We start from the raw sequence: 23,331 nt of genomic DNA on the forward strand, positions 1-23,331 counted from the left end.
CATAAGGGAGGAGAATGTGTCAGAATGAATATTTTAGGTTGCACTTATTTGCAAAACGATCTGCATTAGATGCACGTTCTTTTTGGATTTATAGTCATAATCATTTGCTTTAACAAATATGAATTTTGCTGCTGTGGGTGTTTATTGATTATTATGCTGTATATTTACTTACAGATTGTATTGAACTTCAACTGACAAACTGAACAAAAGTCAGCTGGATAGAAAAATACAAGGAACACTAACCACAAGTCGGACTGACAGCTCACTACAGTTATGCAATTAGATTCCAGCATGTTGTTGTTATAAGGCTGACATTTTTTTTAAATTAAGGAGCATAAAGAAGTGTAACATACACAGCAACACCTATCATGTCTAAAATACTGAGTTTCTCTATGGAACCTGAAACGAAAGACACCTGTATAAACATGCACGTGCCACAAAAACCGGAATAGTGGTGCTTGGTTTGAGTTGTCCATGTCACAACAGTGGAAAAGCGGCTATTGGTTTTAGTGAGTCGTAAAGATTAAAGCTTGATTGTCAAATGACATATGTAGAGGAAAGGTTTGTTTGAGTGGTGGGAGTGTATTCAGAGAATGTGGTTAACACTGCACCCAGGAAGGCTTGCCGTGACACGAGGCCGGCGCAGACTGTACGCTACAACCAGAGGAACAAAAGCCAGTGTTTCATACATTTGATCTGTTTGCAGATTGATTAGGCAATTATGTAACTGCAAGGAGCAGACTACTACCGTCACAAAGCGGAACTCAGTGCAGCTCTGGAAGACTCCGGGAAAGCACTGACGAAGGGGATCGATTTCCTGAAACTGTGATGAAGATGTGAAATGTGTTGTTTGACTGTAAGAAGGCAGACAGCACATTGGAAGAACAAGATGTCTATCCCCCAGTATTTAGATCACAAGTGCAACTGTGGCCACAAACAATTATGATTGTTTCACTTTGGTGCAGAAATACAGAGCATTTAAGATCTGCTTTCCTAAAAAAAAAAACACACAAAAAACAACTTTTCAATACATTTAATTTAAGTGAATCCACATCAGACACAATTCAAATGCAACCCTTTGTCCATGTGTTGAGTTGTCAGGCTATATCAAGAATTATTAACTCACTCATACTGGAGAATAACGAGTTTGAAACAACTCCAGTTTGGTCACCTTTCTGTATATGTCTCAATTGAATGAATACAACATGGTGTGAAGCATCAGTTCTTTGAATATGTCGTGACCTTTTTTTGTCACATTTTTGAAGATATCAAATGAGCGATGACTACGCAAGCCAGCGAGCAACGAGATCTGGATCTGTAAACATCAGGTCGACGGCAAAGTGAAAGATCCATCCATCCCCACTTTATCCAACATATAGGGTGACTCGAAGCTGGAGCCCATGATGAAAGGCATGGGATGAAAGGCCTGGGAAACCCAGGAGAGGTCACCAGTGTGCCACAGGGTTATTATTGAGAGAGACAATGAACCACGCACACACGCACACACACACACACACACACACACGCACACAAACACACACACACACACACACACACACACACACACACACACACACACACACACACACACACACACACACACACACACACACACACACACACACACACACCTCTGACCGGTTTTGAGTCACCAGTTGACCTCACACTAAAGTGTAAACCCCACACAGAAAGGCCATAAAGCTCTGAATTGAAAACAGTGGCCTCTGAATTGAGTGACCACTGGTGTAGCGGTAGGTGGGCGGGCGTTTTGTCTGGTCTCAGGTTGTAAAAATCTCATTTTGAATTAGAAACCCATGAAGACACTCTTTACAAAATGTAGAGAGGGAAGTCAAGACCTCGCTTTGATGTTCAAGCTTTTTAGTTGCACTATTCAACACTGGTCTACACATATTTATCTGTTTATCTTTTATCTGCCTTCTTATCATCATCTTCTTTATTATCATTAATGTCATATGCTGTGCTATTTTCATTCTGTGTGTTCTAGATTCTTATTTGTATTCTTCCATCCCATAAAAAAAAACTGTTGTTTCGGTGCGTAACAGGTGCTTCAAACATGTCGATGCACTTTTTTTTTACTATGTATAATTGCTGTGTGTGACGAATAAAAGGCAAATTAATAATCAGTGAGTTCTCTGCTGATATTCTTCTAAGCAACAAGAGGTAGATCCAGACAAAAAAAAAAAGGTGAAGAACCACTGTCCCACACCAGAACAGGGCCCGTGACTCAGCGCACCCATTTAAAAATGACCACAGCCAGACACGAAGTAACCACAAACCTAATAAAGAGGTTTATGTGTTCTCAGGGAGGTGGCCTTGTCAAAAATATCCCACTCAACTGGTAATCTGGCTCTTGACTCTCATTGAACGTGCTTCAGCCGCATGTGTGCGTCTGGTTTGACTAACCCTTCCATTAACCCTTTATTAGCCAAGTGGCCATATTTGGCAACTTCCTCCCTTCGTCCTGTTTCCTCCAATCAACGAAGGCTTAGCAGCAGCCAGAATTGGGGAAAAAAATGTTGTGTATAATATGACACTTGATCCATTGACATAAAGACATTTGTTTTTGCCCGTTTAAATTGATAAAAAAAAAACAACAACAATTCTTTAGTACCCAAGGTTACCTGATTTAGTGTTGAAAACCTGATCAAACGTAAAATATTGTAACACTATATTTTAATGCACATTGGGGAGTTAAGTGACCCTGAAAATACATTTTACTGTGTATTTTTTTAAAGTATTTATGAAAATGTGAAGAATACTTGGACAATAATAATAAAAAAAAATGTTTAAATGTGAAAATGAAATAGCCGTTTGTGATTTTTACATCTGCTGCCAGGAGCTTGTAACGTCTCACATATGGCAATGTGTGATCACAGTGTGTTTAGACTCCAATAAAATAGTCTCAGGTTGAATTGGGTGGTGGAGCAAGAGTCAGTTGTTCCACCCAACCATTGAGTGAATGGAGCGGTCATGTCTCGACAGGCCTCAGTATTTAAACAAATCAAAAGGGAAATGATCACGCACACCAGTGCTCCTGTGGAGGATTTAAACTTCAAATATACTTTGAAGGGAATTAAGGTATTGGTTCAATATGGAAACATTTAGTCCGTGAGATATCTGTGGGGTTTCTATAGTTCGGTGTTTTTTGTTTTGTTTTTCCTCAAAGTATTCGAGAATACTAATACATCCGAGGTTGATGTTGGTTTAATTACCGACCACACGACCCCCTCCTCCCTCTCTCCCACCCACCGCTGTTGACTGGCTCCTTGGGTTATGTAACACATTTATGCATTACGCACGTGGCCACGCTCATAGTAGATAGCAATATTTAGACGGATTAAACATTGCCTTCCACACGGTGGTCACCATCACGCACGTTGCGGATACAAAAAAAAAAAAAAGGAAAAAAAAGACTCATTTTCCCCAAAACAAGAAATGACTGCATTTCTCCGCTCGGTTCCAGACTGCACCATTGAAAGGGGACGCAGCAGAGAATAGATCTCAGAAGGCACACTCACTTCATTGTGTGATTTGTGGCATTTTTACAGAGGTAAACTGGGGGAAACTGGGGAGGGCGAAACACAGGAAAAGTTCAAGCACTGGGGGGAAAAAAAAGAAAAGCTTAATCACCGGTTGATTTCTCAAATATGCAACGCTTAATATGATTAAAAAAATACACTGCGCAAAAGCTAAACTTTCACCTTGTTTTAATTCAAACACCCCTATAATAATAATAATAACCCCCCCCCCCCATATGGCGTCACCTTGCCCTTACATATTGACCACTATTCCTTTCTCTCTCTCTCACTCTCTCTCTCCCTCCCTCCCTCCTTCACTCCCCCTCCATCCCTCCCCCTCCATCCCAAAGCTGTCATCCCAGCAGTGAAGAGTCGACCACTGAACGCCCGGATGAGAGCAGCGGCAGCAGCAGGCGACATTCAAGGCAACATGGTCGCATGAGCGCAGGGTGGACCATTCCAGGGGGGACCGCCGCCGACAGCCACTGCTGGAATCTCACGGTTTTTCGACGCAGCCCACGTTGAGCCGTTCTGGGAAAATACGGTCCGGAGATAGAGGCGTGGAGGCGGACGGGAACGGCACATTTCACCCCCCCCCCCCCCACCCCTTATTTGCGGTGTCCTATTTCGTCGGTAAGTACATTTCGTCTAGCAAAAGAAACGCGCAGCCCATGTGTGTTTCCCCTCCTCGCGCTGTCCACTCTTCTCCACCTCGTGCTTCTTCGGGAGCAGACTTGAAGCGAGATCAGGCCTGGTAAGTGTGAACGCGGCGTAAGAACTGACATGTCTGTATTTAAATCAGCTGCTGCGCCGCTCAGACGCGCCGTCTCCGCTATTGTATTTACGTCGCCCCCTGGCAGACATGTTTTCTTTTTCTTATTATTATGTACTGTTAAAATATTCCATTCACGGCCTGCAGGTTGTTGTTGATGTTTTTTTTTTTTTAAATGTCAGTTCGCTGGTTACGTTGTTGTCACACTGGTCGCACGCAACTGAGCGAGTGAGTGGAGTGGCTGCACGTGTGCGACTCTCACAATAGCCCCGTTTCACGCGCGCGCGCGCGCTCCGGTGGCCTCTCCGTCGGCGGTGGGCCGGTGTGGGGACGCGGGGGCAGCCGGGGGAGAAGCTGGCGCTCGGCTCCCGGAGCCGCTTTCAACCAGGGTTTAGTCATTTGGGTTTTAATCACGCGAGTTCATTTCCCTCCGCTGAGCTTTTTTATGAGCGAGACACTGTTTGACAAGGCGGGTCGACACCGGCGCATGCGCAGTGCGCCACGCCACTACCACCCCGCCGCCCAATAGTGAAGGATTTTGGGACAAGCCAATCCCAAATATTTAGGAAGTGACTGGAGGATCAAGCCGCCCCCCCTCCTCCCCGGGACAACCATCCCAACCAGTCCGACAGACATAAACAAACCTGTTGATATGCAGGTAGACGTACGTGTGTTGCCAAATATTGTTTTTTTATATTGTCACGTGCATCATGTTCCTGCTCATTGGAAGCCTCATTGTCTCCATGGGTGATTACAGACAGGGAAGTAAAAAAAAACCAAAACATCTCCCTGGATATGTATTGCAACGGTGCACTGGACTAAAAGGGGGAATTATAAATAAAACACCATGAAATCTCTAGTAAAAAAAAGTAACTGCGATTTGTAATCACATTTATGATCAATAACACAGTGCATTAAGGTGGAAGCTGTTGATGTGGAATTAAAAAAAACTGCATGTAAGTGATATACCTGACTTTATTATTAGATTACCTTGCGCTATATGCACTGCAGCTAAATTGGATTATTTCACCTACAGCGGAAGGCTGAACGTTCCCACGTTCATGAGTAACTGAGAGGTGGGCAAGGTCAAAGTGGGAGTTTGTTTTAGTGCACACTGAGAAGCACACCTGGGTGATGAGGGGAAAGGGTAGAAATGTACTCTTTCCAAGCCCAGAAGTTATTCACAACAGAAAAGTGTCAAGTTTTAATATTTGCTTGATATGATAACAAACAAACAAAGAATGTTTGTTTTTTTTAATCTCAAAACAATAATATTTACATTGTGGATGTTGTTGTGATGTTATATTGTCCACTGGATTTTGATCTGATCCCGTTCAAACTTTATTAGTACAACTACCATTACGCCATAATATATATATATATATATATATATATATATATTTACTGGAGTTGTGTCATCTGTAAGCCCTCTCAGCCTCCAAGCTGCCCAAACAGGTTAATGATTAGACTGAATGCTATGATAAGACACTGAGAAAGGAGAAGAATGTCTGATTCTCCCTTCACTTCACTTGTTTCGTTTTGCTTTGGTTTCTTTTTGACAGAAATGAAGAGTAGGAAAGCGTTGGGCTTTTAAAAATGGCAGGAGTCAGTTAACGAGACAGTGTTCCACTGCTCCCACACTCAGATTTATTGAATGTATGATGAAGCTCTGCAGAAAGCCAAATAATGAGCCGAATCATTACTAATGAGTGGAATCATTACTATCAGGTGTATTGAAGTGAGGGTACAGTGAAATCATGCAGGAATGCGGCCCTCCAGGACCAGAATTGCCCACCCCTGCTGTAAAACCGATACAGTCAAACACATTGTGATTGTTGTATCTCGTCTGGCCTTTAAAGATTATGAGGCTGACACGGAAGCTTATTACGATAAGATTTGTAGATTAATGACTACCTTCCTTTTCACACACGACTACTTGAATGAGAGCATTAGCGCCTCTGATGACAGGATGCCACATCCTAAAAACATGTTCACGTAATGATGATGCACACTGTTTTTGTTTACTTACAGCCCCCCCCCCCCCCCAACCTTGTTTTTGTCTTGAAAAGTTGCCAGCCAGCCTGCTGGCCGACAATTTGTTTTGCAGGGATTTATGAAAATGCAAGGTTCTTCTGGTAATCTGGTGGTTTGCGTTTGAAGCTGTCTGCTTTGCAAAGTCCACCTTCTTTTCCCAGCAACCTTGCTGCTGAACCTCATCAGGTCTGACTGCAGTGATTGGTTTTTGCCAGCAGGCAGCTTTGGCAGAGGGGAAAACTATTACTACTGTTGTCCTCCCTTTTTCTTTTTTTTTTCCGACTGTGCCTTAATGAACGATTTCCAGCACTATCTTGTGGACTGAAGGTGGGGTCACAGGAACAGCATGGATTGATTTGAATTATATTTGACTGTACTTTGACCTGTCTTTTGTACATGTAATCCTTCAGGGGGAGACAAAAAAAAAAGAAAACAATCAAGGCAGAGTGATTCACACTAAATTGCCAGTTGTGTGGCGACAGGGTGCAGCCACAGCTTCCATCACACCGTCAACAGAGTCTCTCTCTTCTTTGCTAAACCATAAATCCAAGCGCTTCATAACAGACACCCAGCTCTGCATGTTTGTGGCACGGTTAAGTCAGACATTGAAAGCTTGTGTTTTGGAAGTTGTGGGTTGGGGCTGGCTGTCAGTCCACGGGGTAGGGCGGCTGTTTGCCGGTTCAGAGCAGGTATTTGTACATTGTGTCATGTTTTAATGTTCAACACATTGTCAAGAGAGAAAACGTTCTTTTTTTTTTTTCTTCATCTGGGTGTGTCTTTGTTGCTCACATGCAGTGAAAGTTGATGAAACGTATGATTCACGCTTTAGATGCGGATCGGTGTTGGATCCACCTTAAAGGCACAGTGTGTGCACTGTGAAGAGATATAGTTTCAGGAATTGGATAGATTACTCAAAACTATGTTCTGATTGGATAGACTCTGAGGGGGGGGGCTTGGCCTATACATTTGACAAATGAAGGATTCTTCTTTTCTCTTGAAACGAACAATCACTTTGTTTACATTACTTCAGAATAAGATCTGAAGACCCCTCTACCCCCCCCCCCCCCACCGCGGTCCGCAATGTCAGCAAATAACCACAACAACCAGGGACTACAATCAAGGTGGAGCTGCAGGACAAGCTTGACCATAGACCTATAGAACTAGAGTTACATACAGTTTGCAGGAATCTACTTCTACATTTCTATGTGCTCTGTCTTCTGCGTTTTTGGTGTGTTTGGTGAAAAATTTCTTACAAATCTCTTGTTTTAACCATATTAACAGAACTTCACTTCCAGAGTAATCAATTATTGTTGAGGCAAAAAGTGGATCAACAGTTATTGACAGTGTTCCTCGGAAGGAATAATTTCCCCTACGAGATCAATAAACGATGCTTCCTCAACACCTGAATGCATTGTCTGCGTATTTATTAGATGATTTATCTGTGTTGGTGTTAGTTTTGAATTTCTGTACAAACCCTTGGCTTGTGAGCTTGTGGTGGTTTGTTACTTCTTCTGTTTTAATCAAGGACATATCGGAAAAAAATGGCAGATTTTAATGAAATGCAACATGATTTAAAAAAAAAAGCTGCTGGCTTGACCAGTGGCAAGATTCTAGTTATAGCTTAGAATGTTTCATAGCTCCCCACTGTATGCAGACGGCAATCTTAATTTCATTATTTTCTTGAGTGAAGAACTGATGTTGACCTTTCGTGAGTCAACATGAGTGGGAAGGAAGATGAGATGTATGGGAAAAGGCGGCGTAGCACGCTCTGCTTTCCATGATGGTAGGGCCCCAGTGCCGGCCGGCCCCTCGCCAGTGGGTGTGTCTTCGTCTCTGTGGGCGGAAGGGCACTTGGCATCGGGGGTTGGCAGTGTCGCAGTCGGAGAACAGACTGTCTCTCTGATCAGCCCACCTCGCCCCGCGAGCACAATTACCCCGTTATGTCTGAGCCCTCCCTCGCCATGGCAACATCACATGATGGCACAGAAAGTGCGTGAGTCGTCATGCTGTCTGTGTACGTCCGCAGCCCGTGTGCTCGTCGCGGCGCTGATTAATCCCATGTTGCCGCCGCAAACTGAGATAATCTTGTCATCCACCTCGATCAGACGATAACGCGTCTTTACGTTATTTTATGAGCAACGGCCAAAACAATCACCGCGGACAACAAGGAAACGGGAAAGGTGGGGTGTTATGGGTGTTGTTATTGTGAGAGGAAACTGAGACGAGTGCTCATTTAGCAAGCTGCTGTCCGTCAGTGATGGACAAGAGAAGCTGAAAACAAATGGAGGAGTTGCACAACGGCTAATTTTTGCTCATTTGATTTAAACGTGGCTTCAGGCCAACCATTTCAAGCCCCACCTCTCTTTACGACCACCCGTGCAGTTTGTATTTCTGCATTTCGCCAGAACCTGGTTATCTGGACACAAACACCCAGAATCCATTTATGTAATCAAACACCCTGTGGATGGCAGACATGTATGTACATGCAGCGGGTTTTTTGGAGAACGCCGTCTACTGAAAAACATAAAACCAATAATGTTGTTGTTCTTTTTTTGCTGGTTTGTCTTTCTCTTAGCACTGTCACGCACCCCTGCATTCTTCTATCGCCATTAAGTGAGCTTTAATCGCTAATGAAGTGGAGGTTATGTACCGTCATGTTTACACATGATCATTGTGGTCATATTTTTTTTTTTTTTTTTCCTGTTCTCTTGCTGGAGATCAGCCTTTGCAGCTTTCACTGGCTGTTTTTTTTCTTCTCTAAATCACGCCTCTGGCTTTAGGCCTCTTGTTAGTTTCCCCTATTTCGGTTGCTTTGAAGCAGAGGACTCACAATCTAAATTGTAGAGGGCGACGCTTACGAGAAAGCCTCCGCTCTCGTAAGTCATTGCCTCTTCAAAGACAAAACCTCCGAAATTCGTTCCCATGAAAAAGAGAAACCAAACCTTCTTACAATGAAACAATTAGCCATTTATTACCCCCAGTTAGCGTGTCACTGTTGTTGCTGATGACATCGTTTCCCTCTGACCCGTTGTGTGCTTTTGGCTCCGTCGGTGCACTCCACTCAGGCCATGAGAGCCGGTCTCTGGGCTTTCTGGTGGCCTTCTGTGTGCGGTAGGGTCTGTATCAAAGCTCCGTCACACAGTGCGTCTCTTGTTTGGGTGCTGGCCTGGTGTAAACTATGCTAATGACAGGCTTACTGCTGAACTATGGGGCCTTGTGGTTGTATTTGTGGCCGCTCGAATGGTCATTATTTTATTGTTCTGGTCACCCACGTTTGTCTCTGAAGCACCTTGGTGATTGTCAGACTTGAGTGAGTCGTAATGCCATTGACGGTCAGTTTGGGGGTTAGGAAAAAGCAAGTAGAAGGAAAAAAATAGAGAAAAAAACGTTGGTTCTGGAAAAAAATACTAAAATAAGCATGGGAAAAACTATTCTTAGGGGGGGGTCATCGCCAAATTTAGTTATTTTTCAGCCTTTCAGAAACACACAGATTCAGTACAAAGTTTTAAAGAAGAAGCCTCTTTTCCTTCAGGCTGAGATTGGCATACACGTATGTGCTCCACTGTACTGGAAAAAAGTCTCTGGCATACCTTATTGTACTGTTTGAGTTTGGTGTTTAGCACTGCCCAATTTGAGTTTTCACAGTTTTACTTTGCGTTACCGCGCAGCTCGGCGGAGCAGGTGCGAGATGTGACTGACCCGACCTGTCTGCCGGAGGCACGTCGAAAATATTACAGCTTATTTGCATTTGACTGCGTGCATGGGGCAGTGCTCCATGTAAGGATGAGCAGCTGGCTGACTGGTCACTGCACACACTCATGTGACACTTGCTATTTCTAGCCAAATCATTCCTCCTCCCCGCTTACCTTTAGCAACAAGAGCAAGTGGTGGATATATGACACCTCGGAGAAGGTGGCGGGGCCAGTTGTCAGTCTGCGCAGGTATCTGTGCAGAGGCCGACTTGTGGAGTGGGGTGGGGATAAACTAGGCAGAAGAATGGCATTCTGGGCGATTGTTCGCAAACGATTGTGCTCTCGATAAGAGCGAAACGCTGGTGTGCGTGCTTTTGGAGCTCTGTCAAGCTGTTGCAACACTGCTGTTCTTTCTTAAATATTGTTAGCCCGTTTCTCAGACTGGAAATAAACACGTGCACCGTTGAGTGACATGCTTCTGTCATGGCGGGTGGGAAGGTGTCAGGATCATAGGTGGTATTGTTATTGCAAAGCAACTTCTGGCTTGTTTTACGGGTTAAAAACATCTGTTAAAGTGACCTCACATTGGCAAATGAATTGAACAGTTTCAGGGCAAAGCAAGATAGAAAGGATCATCATTTTTCCTGGTGCAGAATAAATGTCCGATAACTTTCTAGAAAGTGCTGACCTTTAATTTTTTAATCAGTTAAAACCTCGTCTCAGAAATTACACATATAAAACTATTGCATAATATTCAAAATGTCAGCTTTTTTTTTTATCTAGTCATTGTGCTCAGTAATCTATGAACTCTAATGTACCGAGTACAAGTATATTGCCCTTCAATCCTCCCACTTACCTACCCCTAATTTATTTGTTGAATTACCATTGATATTACATATGATTGCACTGAACAATGCGGAACTGCCTATTACAGTATTTGTAGGCAGCTTTTTTTTCTTTTCTTTTTTTTTTTTACTGAAGAATTAATCGGGGTATTTAAACTAAGTGGAGGGTGTTATTAGTGGTCTCATTGCCCTCACTTTTAATAATGGTAAATTGTTTAATTGGTCCCTTTTAGATCTATGATGGAAACAAGAGCCCTGTTTGGAACGGAGCCTGGAAAGTGCACAGGCACCGAAAATACTCGCGTACAACGAGAAACCCCAGGGAAAAAGCCAGAAAGTGGTGCGTGCACAGGAGGAGGTCTTCTCCTCCGGCGAAGGCGCTTTTTCAGGGTAAAGTCAGAGCAGCGACCTATGTGAGAGGAGCATTAAATATTGTTGAAAATCTCCAGGGTTCCCTTCACTGAACAGGTGATGACATCTTCATAGTGTTTCACACATTCCAGCCCCGCTTTGGCTCTAACACTAACCCCCCCCCCCCACCTCAGTAACACTGAGAAGGTCTTCCCAGCTTCAGCCAGAACTGCAGTCAACAAACCTGTCGACATAATCTTTGCGCATAAACACTTCTGTTTATGGCGTGCAGAATATGCGATAGGATAAAAAAAAAATTCCACTCGAGCTTGAGGGCTGAAATGTTAATTACTGTTGAATTGAAAGTGTGATTTTTCTTGGTGCGCCATTTAAAGACTTGAGCTTAAATCAATTTGGGTGTCCTAATGAGCTGCTGTGCTATCGGCATTGAGGGAAGATTAAGGCTTCAGGAAATGTTTTAGCTGCTCATGAATAGCCAAGAGAGTTGTTTGTCTTTATGTACTCAGGCTGTAGACACAGAGAGCGTTAAACACTTTAAAAGTTACTATGAAATTCTGGGGGTCAAGGAAATGCCCTTACCCAGCATGACATTATAGTTTGAATTTTAAAAGATGAAATCATGATAACAAAATTATTGAGTAAAATTAATAATTTTACCGTGCAAATATTTTTAAATCTTAATTTATTATAAGTGCAATGCAATAAACATACAAATAAAATGAATGTTCTCCAGTTGCAGACTTAATGTAAAGACCTCTCACATAATATACATTAAAATCAAACGTGAGAAGAGTTGTGCTTTCTAATCACTTAAATCTCTGAATGTAAAACATACTAGGAAATGCAGCATTCAGCCAAAATTATTGCGATGAACTGTTTCACATACAGTTTCATTTCTAAAAATGAACGTGCATGTTATTCGATGCGCTGGTGGCTATTTTTAGTGCGTGCGTGCGTGTGTGCACGCATGGTTTTAAGTGACCGTTTTGGGAATTGATCCCGATCTGGTGGAATTTACACATCAAGCCCAAAGTCAGAGCTCATGCCTGTAGGCCCACCTCCAAACCCCATCAGACCAAAAAACAAACGTACAGAGAAACCCTCATCTCCACCTTTTGTTTTTTTTTTAGAGAATACCTTATCTTTGTGAAACTTGAACATTACATTTGAACCAAAAAGAAAAGAGTTACCAGAGTGGACGGGAACCTTCACATCATCTGTCCCAGCAGCTGTCGTCAGAGATCAATGTGACTTACAACAACATTGCTATTATCACTTTATGGGGATTGTTTCTTAGTTGGAATTATATTTGAACCCTATTGGATTATGTCTAAAGTGCCATTAATGTACTATGAAAAAAAAAAAAAAAAAAATGCGACGCATTTTTCCTGCTCCTTTTATGGCATAGAAGCGACATCGAAGTCAATCTTGGATTTATAATTCATTTACAAACGAGACATGTAAGTATGCATATTTATTGAACATATATGAAAATATGCCAGGTCATGGCGAGTAGCGTGAAATCATCCACTACAATACAACTTTAAGAGGAATGGTAGAAGGAAGAACTATTGATTTAAGACCAGAGAAGGTTAAAGAGGACCCAAGGTATTCACATAAAACCACATAAAACAGAACAGACGGGGCCTCTCTTGCTGGAGACACTGATCTATGTAAAAGTACAGAAATAATGAAATTGTTATAGAAGCATGTCGTTTGAAATACAGGATGTGCGTGTGTACATATAAAACCGTGGATTGCTGTAGCAAGTGGCAGCGCGTGAAGCTTACACAAGTCACGCAAACACAAACCTACAGGGACAGTCCTAATGCCAAGCTGTGCCAGATGTGGCATAATCAGTACTTTTGACTTTGAATGGAATTTCTAGGAACCAACTGAAACCCCTTTGTCCGCGAATTAGAAAATCTCACAATGTCTGGGGCCAAAAAAACAAAAGGATTTGAGCTTCATTGTGCCCCCTCCTGGTGGGGAGAGCTCATGCTCTGATTTGAAGCGATGGGTGGAAAAGTTCAATGAAATGATTTCGTCCAAGAGGATTAGAGGTGACCCATGCAAAGTCAGCCTTTCTCTAACCACCCCCCCACCCCCCACCCCCCACCCCCAACCCCCGCTTCTCCCCTCCCTCCATCACCGGAACGCCAGCAGACCACTTGTCACAATGACTTTCCTTCAGCGTCAAGCACTGAGCGACAGCGTCCAGACACAAAGAAAGTAGCACATGCCACACACAGCCTCAAAGGATACTGTCCCCAAAAATATCTCTCCCTGGAGTCAGTACGACAGCTGTATTAAAAAGACTGCATGTAATGATCTGAACCGCCTCCACTTCATCGGCAGGCATTTCAGGGCACAGCCGCCGAAGCTGCCCCCCATGTTCTGTCTGTGGAGTGGATTAATTACCTATTTCCTTTGTTAATCGACTATGAGCATAAACACGGCTTTGATTGTATGGAGGAGACATTTCCACACACATCTATATTTATTTTTTTTAATAAAATGTGTGTGGAAAAAAAAACCTCACATGCAAGCATGGAACAGCACTTCTTAAAGTTTGAGAGTACTGTGTGTGTGTGTGTGTGTGTGTGTGTGTGTGTGTGTGTGTGTGTGTGTGTGTGTGTGTGTGTGTGTGTGTGTGTGTGTGTGTGTGTGTGTGTGTGTGTGTGTGTGTGTGTGTGTGTGTGTGTGTGTGTGTGTGTATGCACCATGTGCTGCAAGCGTGCAACACAACCTGCAGACATGTGACAGATAACACTGGTCACACACTGTTTACACTGTCAGTCTGAGATGAAGCAATTTAGTCTTCAGGACAGAAATAAAGCCGTGTCTTTACACTGTAAACACGCCCAGGATTCACAATTGTATTTTAGTCGGTACACACACACACACACACACTTGCCTGGCCACTTCATTAGGTGTTCTTGCGCAATCTAATTGGACAACTCTGCCATAAAATTACTTTACAAGGGCAATAAGCCTTGTTTTGCTTGACATTGTAAAAGAGCTTTGACTTTGTTTATTTTTGTAGTTCGTTAGTTAACTGCTGCAAACAACAGTGTCAACAATGGACTTTCTACATTAGATCTTCTCAAAACTTAACATTTGTCCCTTTGGAAAAGGCAGAAATATGACACAACTGTTCTAAAGGTGCAGTGGCTGAAGTGTCCACTGGATTTTGTTTTTGGCATCATGCTTGTGGGAGGTCAGCAAATTGTATCACTGAGACTGAAACTGTGTGCTCAGTAGTGTTATAATAAATCTTGGTTCTTTCTCTTTCTCCTGAGTGTGCAGGCTAGTAACCAGGTAGTTTTGAACCTGACGGTTTATTGGGATCGTACACATTGTTGGTACAGTTCACCACCGAGGGTGAGGATTTCATTTTGACATTTGACTGTCTGTGTTGACATTGTCTGCTCCGGCCAGCTTTACTCCTGCTTCCTTTCGTGATATTTTCAAAGTGCAGCTGAAGGTGTTACTTATTTTACAAACGTTCAGAGATGCAAGAGAAGAGCACCGAGACACTTATTTGTAAAGTGCCCTTTTCTATCATGTCACTTGTTCAGAAGTAGTCCCTTGTTTTGCAGGTTTGTTTCTTCCTTTTTGTATCAGTAGCAGGCTTAAACAATACTCCGTAAACTTTAAAACAAACATCTCCCTTTTGAGACCCCCTTGATGCGATTAGGGCCTGGTGCTGAAGTCGTCATGTGAAATTCCCTTCCCTGTTGTGACCGCTCTAAATGCCTCGCTTGCAAACTCCTTCTGCGGCCTATGGGCCGCGGCGCGCGCTAGCAGTGCTTTTCAGAGCATTACTCTTAGTTTTAACGTAGAATAACAGTGCCGGGGCTAATCCGCTGAGTCACTGACATGCAGGCCTAATCCACGGCGGCCCTCGTGCCTTTTCTTCCGCTGTGCACAGGTCGGTGTGGTGGGGGGGTGAACTTATGGCTAATGAGTGTGTGTGTGTGTGGAGGCCTGGCATTCCTGTAAAGTGGCGGTAGAGCAGAGGGACCCCGTGTGCCCCCCCAGTACGTACGCACAGCAGCAGGTCTAATCAAAGCACTTCATAATACTGTTAGCTGGGTCATGTGCTGGACGCCAGGATTAAGAGCAGGAGGGCACAGGCCACTAGATCCAGCTTAGGAGGGTCCAGTCCCTCTCACTCACTATTTTTTTTTCTCTCTCCCTGTGCCTGATTCTCTTTCTCTCCTCTCTGTTCCAACATCCCTTTAATGCGACGGGCGCACAATGTATCCCAAATTAATCGTCATGGCAATATCAACTTGTTTAATATCGAAATTGCAAAACTTAAAATATCTTTCCATGTCCTATATATTTATGCTATGCAAATTCAAAATGGCAGAATTTTTAATATGAAAGATGAGTGTGATTAATCCACAAAGACAAAAGCACAGAAATAACAGCCAAATGAATAAATGTAACAACAAACCAAAGTTCTGAAATGATGCAGGCTGGCGATGTAATGCGGGGGGGAAAAAACACCAAAATAAAATTAAACACAGCACAGTCAAAGAGAAATAACAGTTATTTTGGACGAACCAGTTGTAACGTACAAAGACATGAAGAATTTGAAGAAGTGTTTATCGCAGATGATATTGTTTTGTATTGTTGTATTTTTGATGACATTAAAAATCATTTTATGACTCTATATTACTCATCTAATTTTTGTAGTTATATTTTCATATGTGAATAATCTGGATTACTTCCCTGTTAGACCTTCAGCTGTTGGTTGTTTCTTACACCAGACACTCTTTTGCTGCAAACTCAGGCCCTTTGAAAAACTAATGTGTAGCTCTCTCGTCAATCTCAACATTCCAGGTAAGAACAAAAGAATGAAAGCCTTCAAAAAATGTTCTGCTAACTCCTTAAATGTAAAAAAAACCCAAAAAACAATTGTCTTGAAGAGCATTAGTGCCGATTTATATTTTTACCCGTGGAAGCCCAAATAATAAAAATAGCCTCAATAAACTCATAATTCTGGCTGTATACAGTTGCTCACTGCTTTTGAACATCTGGTTTTACAAAGGATTTGTTTGTTTTCTAAAAGTCCCTCACATATAGCCTATGGTTCAGTGGTAGAATTCTCGCCTGTCATGTGGGAGGCCCGGGTTCAATTCCCGGCCGGGTGCAGAACCCACTCAAGAGCAGGTTCTGCTCAGTGGGTTCTGAAGCACCGGAGCTGTACAACAGCATTACAACATTGGAACGCGCTTCATGTACAGCCATATTGAGCTCTTAACTCAGCAGTTGTCAGCGTTGGGTGTGTTTGAACTTGGGGGCTTAAGCTCTTCAACTGCAATATAATATTACAGTGTTTACCCCAATGGCAGACCCTGTTTTGCTCTTCGATGGTTGTCCAGTTTCCAAACTTGACCATGTGACCCTCGGGTGTGTGAAAACCTGTACTACAGCTGAAGTGCCACACTTTCAGAGCATTCTCTTTGAAGCACCCTTTAATTATTATTTTTTGGGGGGGATCAGTCTATTACCGAGTGTTGACGGAAGACCAAAACCGATATGGCAACTTGCATTTATTTCCTTTTGTGTGGCAGCCACAACATCATTAATTGTGCTGGTATGTCTCCCTCCTGGTCGTCTCTCGCCTTCTTTGCTCTGCAGTTTCAGCAATCACGAATACCGGCACCCACTTTGCTCCAGTAACACAGTTTAATACCGTAGAGCATGCCAACACGAGATTACCAGTCTCAGCAGCGGAGAAAGACGTAGGTGGGTTGGCGGTCCTGGTAGGGCATTGTGATCACAGAGCCAGATCAACATTTCTGTGTTTCCACTTCTAAGAAGAATAAATCTCGTTCGGGCCGGGCATAGGAGAAAGGTACAGCGGTGGGGAGGGGTGCTGGTTGTCTTATTGGGTACCAATGCTGATTTGTCGAGGGAACTGGAACTGTCCGGCTGGATCTGAAAGCAGGGAGGGGGAGAGGGAGGAGAGAGAACAAAAACAGAGCGAGGGTCAAGGGTAAGATGACTCCTAGACTCGGGAACATGGACGCAGATGGCAGACGGATAATAAAGCTGGACCACAACACCAGAAAGCCACAATTATCGGTGGGTACCAAACCTAATTGTGTCAGTCATATGATGTGAGGCTGAGCTAACAATATCGGGCCCCTCAGTGCTGATGAAAAAGCATTTGGCTGCAGGCTCATCTTTGTGGCTCAGTTTGATTGGTCTATTAAGATCCCTGTTGTGAGCATTGGGTTATTCTCAGAGGTGACTAATAGTTTCTGCTCTCAAAAAGTCTTTATTCCCGAACCTTTTGTGTTGTTTCTATTTTATCCACAGTGGTTTTCATGCAGTGAGTGTGTATCTGTACTCATCGGATTCCAGAAAAGTGCTTTAAACTCCTCATATGTAAAGTCACAAGGTCAAAAAAAAAAGTCCAGTTTAAGTCATCTGAATGTTCAGGTCTTTTAATCGCCTGATTTTGCCTGATCGAGAATTTAGACGCGACTATGAGGACAGATGAGCTTGCGGACCGTGCACGGCAGTGTGTCTGTCTCAGTTACTTAAAACAGTTGCGCAGACACTCGGGTAGGGAGGAGTTGCTTCAGTCACTTTGCCATTTCGGGGCCGGGGAGTCAAACCCGTGTACAGTCTCCACTGAAACCAGAGAGAGCTGACCTTAAGAGTATTTAAACATAAGCCTTACACAACACTGAAAGCCATGGGAAGCTAAGGGGGGTTCTCAATTGTTTGCTGTTGTTCCAGAGCTTGGTTTCGTGTCGTTAAAAGTTTGGATATTGAGCATGGAAAATGTGATTTAACGTTGTCTTCTCAAAGGAGGAAGTTAGAAGTCTTTTGATTTTACACATTTGTGTCTCTGTACATGATGAAAACAAGTTTAAAATGCCTTTTGTGGCTACAGACGTAGCTGCTTGAGAGTTCCAATAAGGCTCACTCGTGTCATGTCACTGGAGGTAACACCGCTGAGGTTGAAGACCGCAAGAAAATTGGCTCATCAGCCCATTGAAACACCTCATCCCTGGTTGAAGCAAGTGGCTCAAGGCTTCTTGAGCCTCTGGCCACACCATAGCCTCGATCTTGTTGTTGCATTGTGGGCAAGGTACTTATCGCTGTAACATACTTTTCCTTAATAATGCGTGGCTTAGGATTCCAGCAAACAAGTGTTTGAAATGATGTTGGTTAACTGGATTTCAAGTGATTTAACACAGTTGGTCATTTACCTCCATTGCTGGTGGTGTCCTACAATCCACTGAGCTATTTGCTTCGACGTGTCTTTAGATGGTTATTAACACACTAATTTCTAGCGATAGGTAGTGTATTTTAATATAGTACTACCAAACAGATTGACAAATATTCCTTAGTAACTCTTGTTTTGTCACTATTTGAAACATGTGGAGAGTAAATCACCAAAAAAAAAAGGGGTACTGAAAGCTATTGATTTAGCTTGCAGGCCCCCATGAATTTTTGACACATTACTAGTGTGCCTGTAATTACCTTCAGAGGCAATCTGAAGGATTACCAGTTACTCGCTTCTTGACAGCCTGACCGAGTGCTGCAATGCAGAACAGAAAATAGCACGAGTGAGACGATTTATGGAAATGTGCACGTGTGTGTGTGTGTGCAAGTGTCCACACACAAGGAACCTTTGAAGATGTGGCGTTGCGAGCAACGCGCCCCGTTGTTGTCATTCTTAAGAGACCCCCCTCCTGCCCCGAGAGGTTGATTTGATCCGAACGCTGTGTGTGTGTGCGCGCGCGCGTGTGTGTTTGGGTTTGAAGAGACAGCGCCACCCTGCTGTGAAGCACAGAGTCAGAGGCAGCAGGTGCAGCTGACGCAGATTGGCCTTTCGCAGGCAAGGGCCAGTTGGGGGACAGAAAGGGAGAGAATGAGCGATAGAAGAGAAGGCAAACAAACGGACGATCAGATGGGGTGAAAGGACCTTAAACCTGAACGGCACAAGTGGCACGAGACTCCGGCTTGACCTGAGGGCATGTAAGTCATGACAGCTTTTCAGTTTGCCGCTCAAACGATTTGCGCGAGGCTCTCAAGGAAATTGTGCAGGGCAGGTATATAGTGGCCGGAGTCCGATCACTTGTCGAAGATGCTTTAACCACCGAGAGCAAAACTGCATCGAGTTTCTCTTTAAAATCACGTAGAACATTCTGTTCCACAGCTGAAGTAGTCCCGATGTCAAATGTCCATCCCCTCTCTTCCCTGAGCCTCATCAGTGAAGGGTTGAGGAATTGTGTAAGAGACTTGAACTGTGTCTCAGCTTTGTATTTTATCACCCACAGCAACTTTTCATAGTGCTGGCAAGGGCCCCCTATCTGAAGTCCAGTGACATAAAGACATACTGTTCACGGTGTCTCTGAAAGAGGACAATCGTGGCAGAGGGAGAAAGGCTGGAAAAAGTGCTGAGTGGACCGTAGCCAAGTAACGCCGTTGAGCTGGTGCGAGTACTCGTGTGACGGGCCTCTGTGCCGCCAAGAAAAACAACCCTGTCTTAGTTCATCTTATCATGCTGGCTGCTATGCAGTAACAGGCATCGCGCACATGATTGCGCAACGGGGGGGCGTCCCCTCGTCGGCTCGCTGCACTGTTGCTTCCTTTGTGTTTGTCTGCATTGGCGCTTCGGAGTGTGCGTATTACATTAATTCATCTTTTGTGGAGGCTGGCTCAACCGACTGAATGCTCCGAATGTCCTTGGATCTACAGTATCTGCATGCTTTCCGCTGTAAAACACATCGCAGAGGTTCACCTCCTCTCCCTCGCTTGGCTTCCTCCCCTCCCGCGGTCATTGGCCGCCTCGGATGAATCCGTCCATCCTCTCCACACGCTGACAGCCAGTCAGCGTTACGCCACAGCTCCTCCGACATTTGTCATTGGCTCGCATGTGTTGTGAATGCAGATACATTCCTTTAAGAGGCAGTCTAGACTTGACTCGTTGCACTGCTCACTCTCTCTCTCTCTCTCACTCTCTCTCTCTCTCTCTCTCTCTCTCTCTCTCTCTCTACCCCCCTCTCTTTCTCTCCCCACTTGCGTGCTCGCTCGCTCCTCGCCTCTTTTGCAACATCACCACAACCTGCTGCTATCTCACTGAGGCTCCTCTGCTCCTTCCCGTCACTTCTCCTCTCCTCCTGTCATCAGCCGTTCTTCCTGCCGTCTGTCCTCATAATTTGATTTCCCATCCATCACACGCTCACCACCCGTTGTCTCATTCCCAGCCCGATTCCTTCTTTTTTTCCCCCTCTCCTCGTTTCTCTCCCAGCCTAGCGCTCCTCTCTTAGTGTTTGTAACACTGTCATTTCGCCTCTAATTCTCCATCACTTTCCCCACCTTCTTCCGATGTGAGAAGACATGAAGGTGAGTGGAGTTGATTTCCAGGCATATAAAGCCTCCGTATGCACATGTGTTTGCCTTCATCGTCCGTCTCCAGCCCCTCACTCTCTTGTCTTCCATCGAACTTCCAAAATCATCTGTTAGCTGTGAGCACCCTGTGCCGTGTCCTTGGCGGCACTGGCTGCAACTGCGTATGCTCCAGGTGTAACAAATGATCCAGCTGTGGCGGGCTGCTGCCGTGAGTCATCATCTGACACTGCATGTATGTTCTTGGCTGTCCGCTCTCTGTCGACGGGATAGTTAATGTGAGGAGAGAGAAAGGAAGGTGGGTGTGTGTGTGTGTGTGTGTGGATAGTGCAGCCGCGTGTCAATGCAGACTGTAGCTCGTGACACAGTGTTTTGCACCAGCTGTGGTGCAGTGGCATCCCAGGCAGATTAATGAGTAGCGTACAGCAGAGACGGCAAACAGTTAGGAGTAATCACAGTGAGTAGTTTTTTGCGCACACGTTTCTTGCCACCACAGGCTGATGCTGTAACAGGTTAAATGGCCAGCTGGGGCCGGGATGAAGCATCGTCGGAGACAAAAATGTTTTGTCAGTCAAGACGTGTATTTTACCGAAAGTAGAAAGTGATGATCATTCGACAGAGTGAGATACAGTTTTCTTCCCAATGGCTCATTGTTCAGTTCGAACACTCCAAAACACTCGCAGGGTAAATTTGGTTCCTCGGGACAGCTGTGAAAACTTGAGCCCAACGCTGTGTTGCTTCAGCGTCAATGTCACGGCGTGGGCGTGTGCGTTACTCCCATCACAGGACGTGTTACGTCAATCATGGCGAATTGACATCAGCACGTGTTGTGATCAGCCCCCCCCCCTCTCTAAATGCACCTCGTGACGTCACACGGACGCACACACAGAGATGGGGATGAATGACGGAGCTCAACAAGGCAGTGTGGCTCACACTCACAAAGTGGCACAACACAGAAAAGAGAAGTCAAGATTGTCCGAAAGACAAAGTCGGCAACTCCTTGTAGCGCATGACAAAATTTCTGCTGTGCTTGTAATAAAGTCTTTTCATCCACTTCACTGGAACCCCAGAGTAATCCTGGACGGCTTATCTGACCAGCAGATATATCCCAGAGCGAAGCTGCCCTTTTCAGACTCGAGTGCAGCAGGTGAAGACAGAATTAAAAATTTTTTTATGCAACTCAGAAAACTGATAGGAGATTTTACTCCGAATTTTTAGGAACTTCACATGTTTTTCTTTGCCTGACTGCAGTGGTCGGGCCAGCTCTGTGAATCTGAACCTCATTAAGTGAGAAACTGATGTCCAGGCATCGCCATTACATGTAATGTGATGTTCAACTGATTCGTGTTGCTTCTCGGCTTTCTCAGCGTGGAACATTTTCAGCATCATTTGTGTGCTGGGTCAAGATGACACCGTGTCTTGTTATAGAAGCACTGAGCGCTGATTTACTCCCCAACAAAATCACTACAGTCATATCAAAATGAGTTATCCTTTCAAACAAAGCATTTGAAATTATCTAATGACAATTTGTGACACATCTTGTAGTATATTGTGTAATTAAAATGAAAAATCACTGTCAGATTTTTCGATTATTGTGCGGGCATAGCAAAAACTTCCCCTGCCTTTTATAGACAGATGTTCTCACTGTATAACTCAAAGATGAGCATTTTGCAGATCCTAATCTATGCGAAGACTAAAAGCTGAGCTAAAATATCAAACTGCACTTGATTGTAATCAAAAAAGAAAAAAAAAATTCTTGATCAAGTATTACACATTTGAATTAGATGGATTATTTATGTGAAAGTGTCCTTTCACATAAATAATCCAGTTCAGCTGACATGAAGCCCAGTTTAGTCCATTCGCCTGTGGTTGTTTTTTTGTTTGTGTCAGTGCTCTCATTATGTGTTGTATTGGCCACCTGACACCCACTGGAGAAAAAACAGGTCTGCCAGAAATAATCCTCAAGAGCAGGCTTCTTTATAGTGTATGTCACTTCCAAGTGTTTTTTTATTTTATTTTTTTCCATTTTTAGTGCAGCTTTCTTAGAGGGCCTCATTACACTGCGGCTCTGCGATGCTTTGTTTTGCTTGTTGGGACCAAGAAAGTGTCGTAAGACAGTATGGAGAGAAAGCCTGTGGCGCTTGCATCGTATGAAATGATGAATTTAGTGAAATACGGAAGTATCAGCATCCGAAACAGAAGCCGTATCCCAATTTTTCAATTTGTTTGTTCATCGTTCAATTGAACAAAGGCAAAAATCATTATCAGAAATTAAAATTGGAGACAATTTTGCCAATTGCTTATATTTATTAGAAATAATACCAAAAAAAACAGTCCGATCAGTCACACGTTGCAGTTGATTTCTATCTGGTTCTGCCTGAGAAATTAAGACATTTTAATGAAAAGATGGGACTCAGCTCTGTGATGCACTGCTGACCTGTCCAGGTTTCAGCCTCCTTTCAGCCATAGACAGATGACCTTGATAGTAATAAAAGATGGATGGATTATCGCGCTATTAAAGTATCAAAATGTGGGATTGTGGCGAGGTCCAACCTCACCAGATGGACCTCGCTTCTGAAATCCAGGGTATTTTGCCGCCATCGTCGGCTGTCAGGCTCGCTCCGGTCAGGCAATTGGACTTTTTGATCGGCACTCGGCCTCCACAGTCATACGATCACAATTCTAAGTAG

At 43.9% G+C, this 23,331-nt stretch overlaps 1 protein-coding gene across 5 annotated transcripts in view; it reads left to right on the forward strand.

Annotated features, from left to right (window-relative positions):
- The first annotated feature begins 3,926 nt into the window (after nucleotides 1–3,926).
- The window catches only part of slc20a2 (solute carrier family 20 member 2), a 43,387-nt gene continuing 23,982 nt past the window's right edge, over nucleotides 3,927–23,331 (forward strand). Inside the window, exon 1 of one of the 5 annotated variants that reach the window (XM_080499716.1) lies at nucleotides 3,927–4,172. The gene's annotated coding sequence lies outside the window, so the exon portion shown is untranslated. Of the gene's footprint in view, nucleotides 4,294–17,266; nucleotides 17,357–19,165; nucleotides 19,268–20,510; nucleotides 20,639–23,331 lie in introns of those variants that run through there. The other 4 variants (XM_080499715.1, XM_080499717.1, XM_080499718.1 and 1 more) reach the window with 4 other exon arrangements.

Source organism: Blennius ocellaris, assembly GCF_963422515.1.
Source record: "Blennius ocellaris genome assembly, chromosome: 7".
In the NCBI taxonomy this organism is placed as follows: domain Eukaryota; kingdom Metazoa; phylum Chordata; class Actinopteri; order Blenniiformes; family Blenniidae; genus Blennius; species Blennius ocellaris.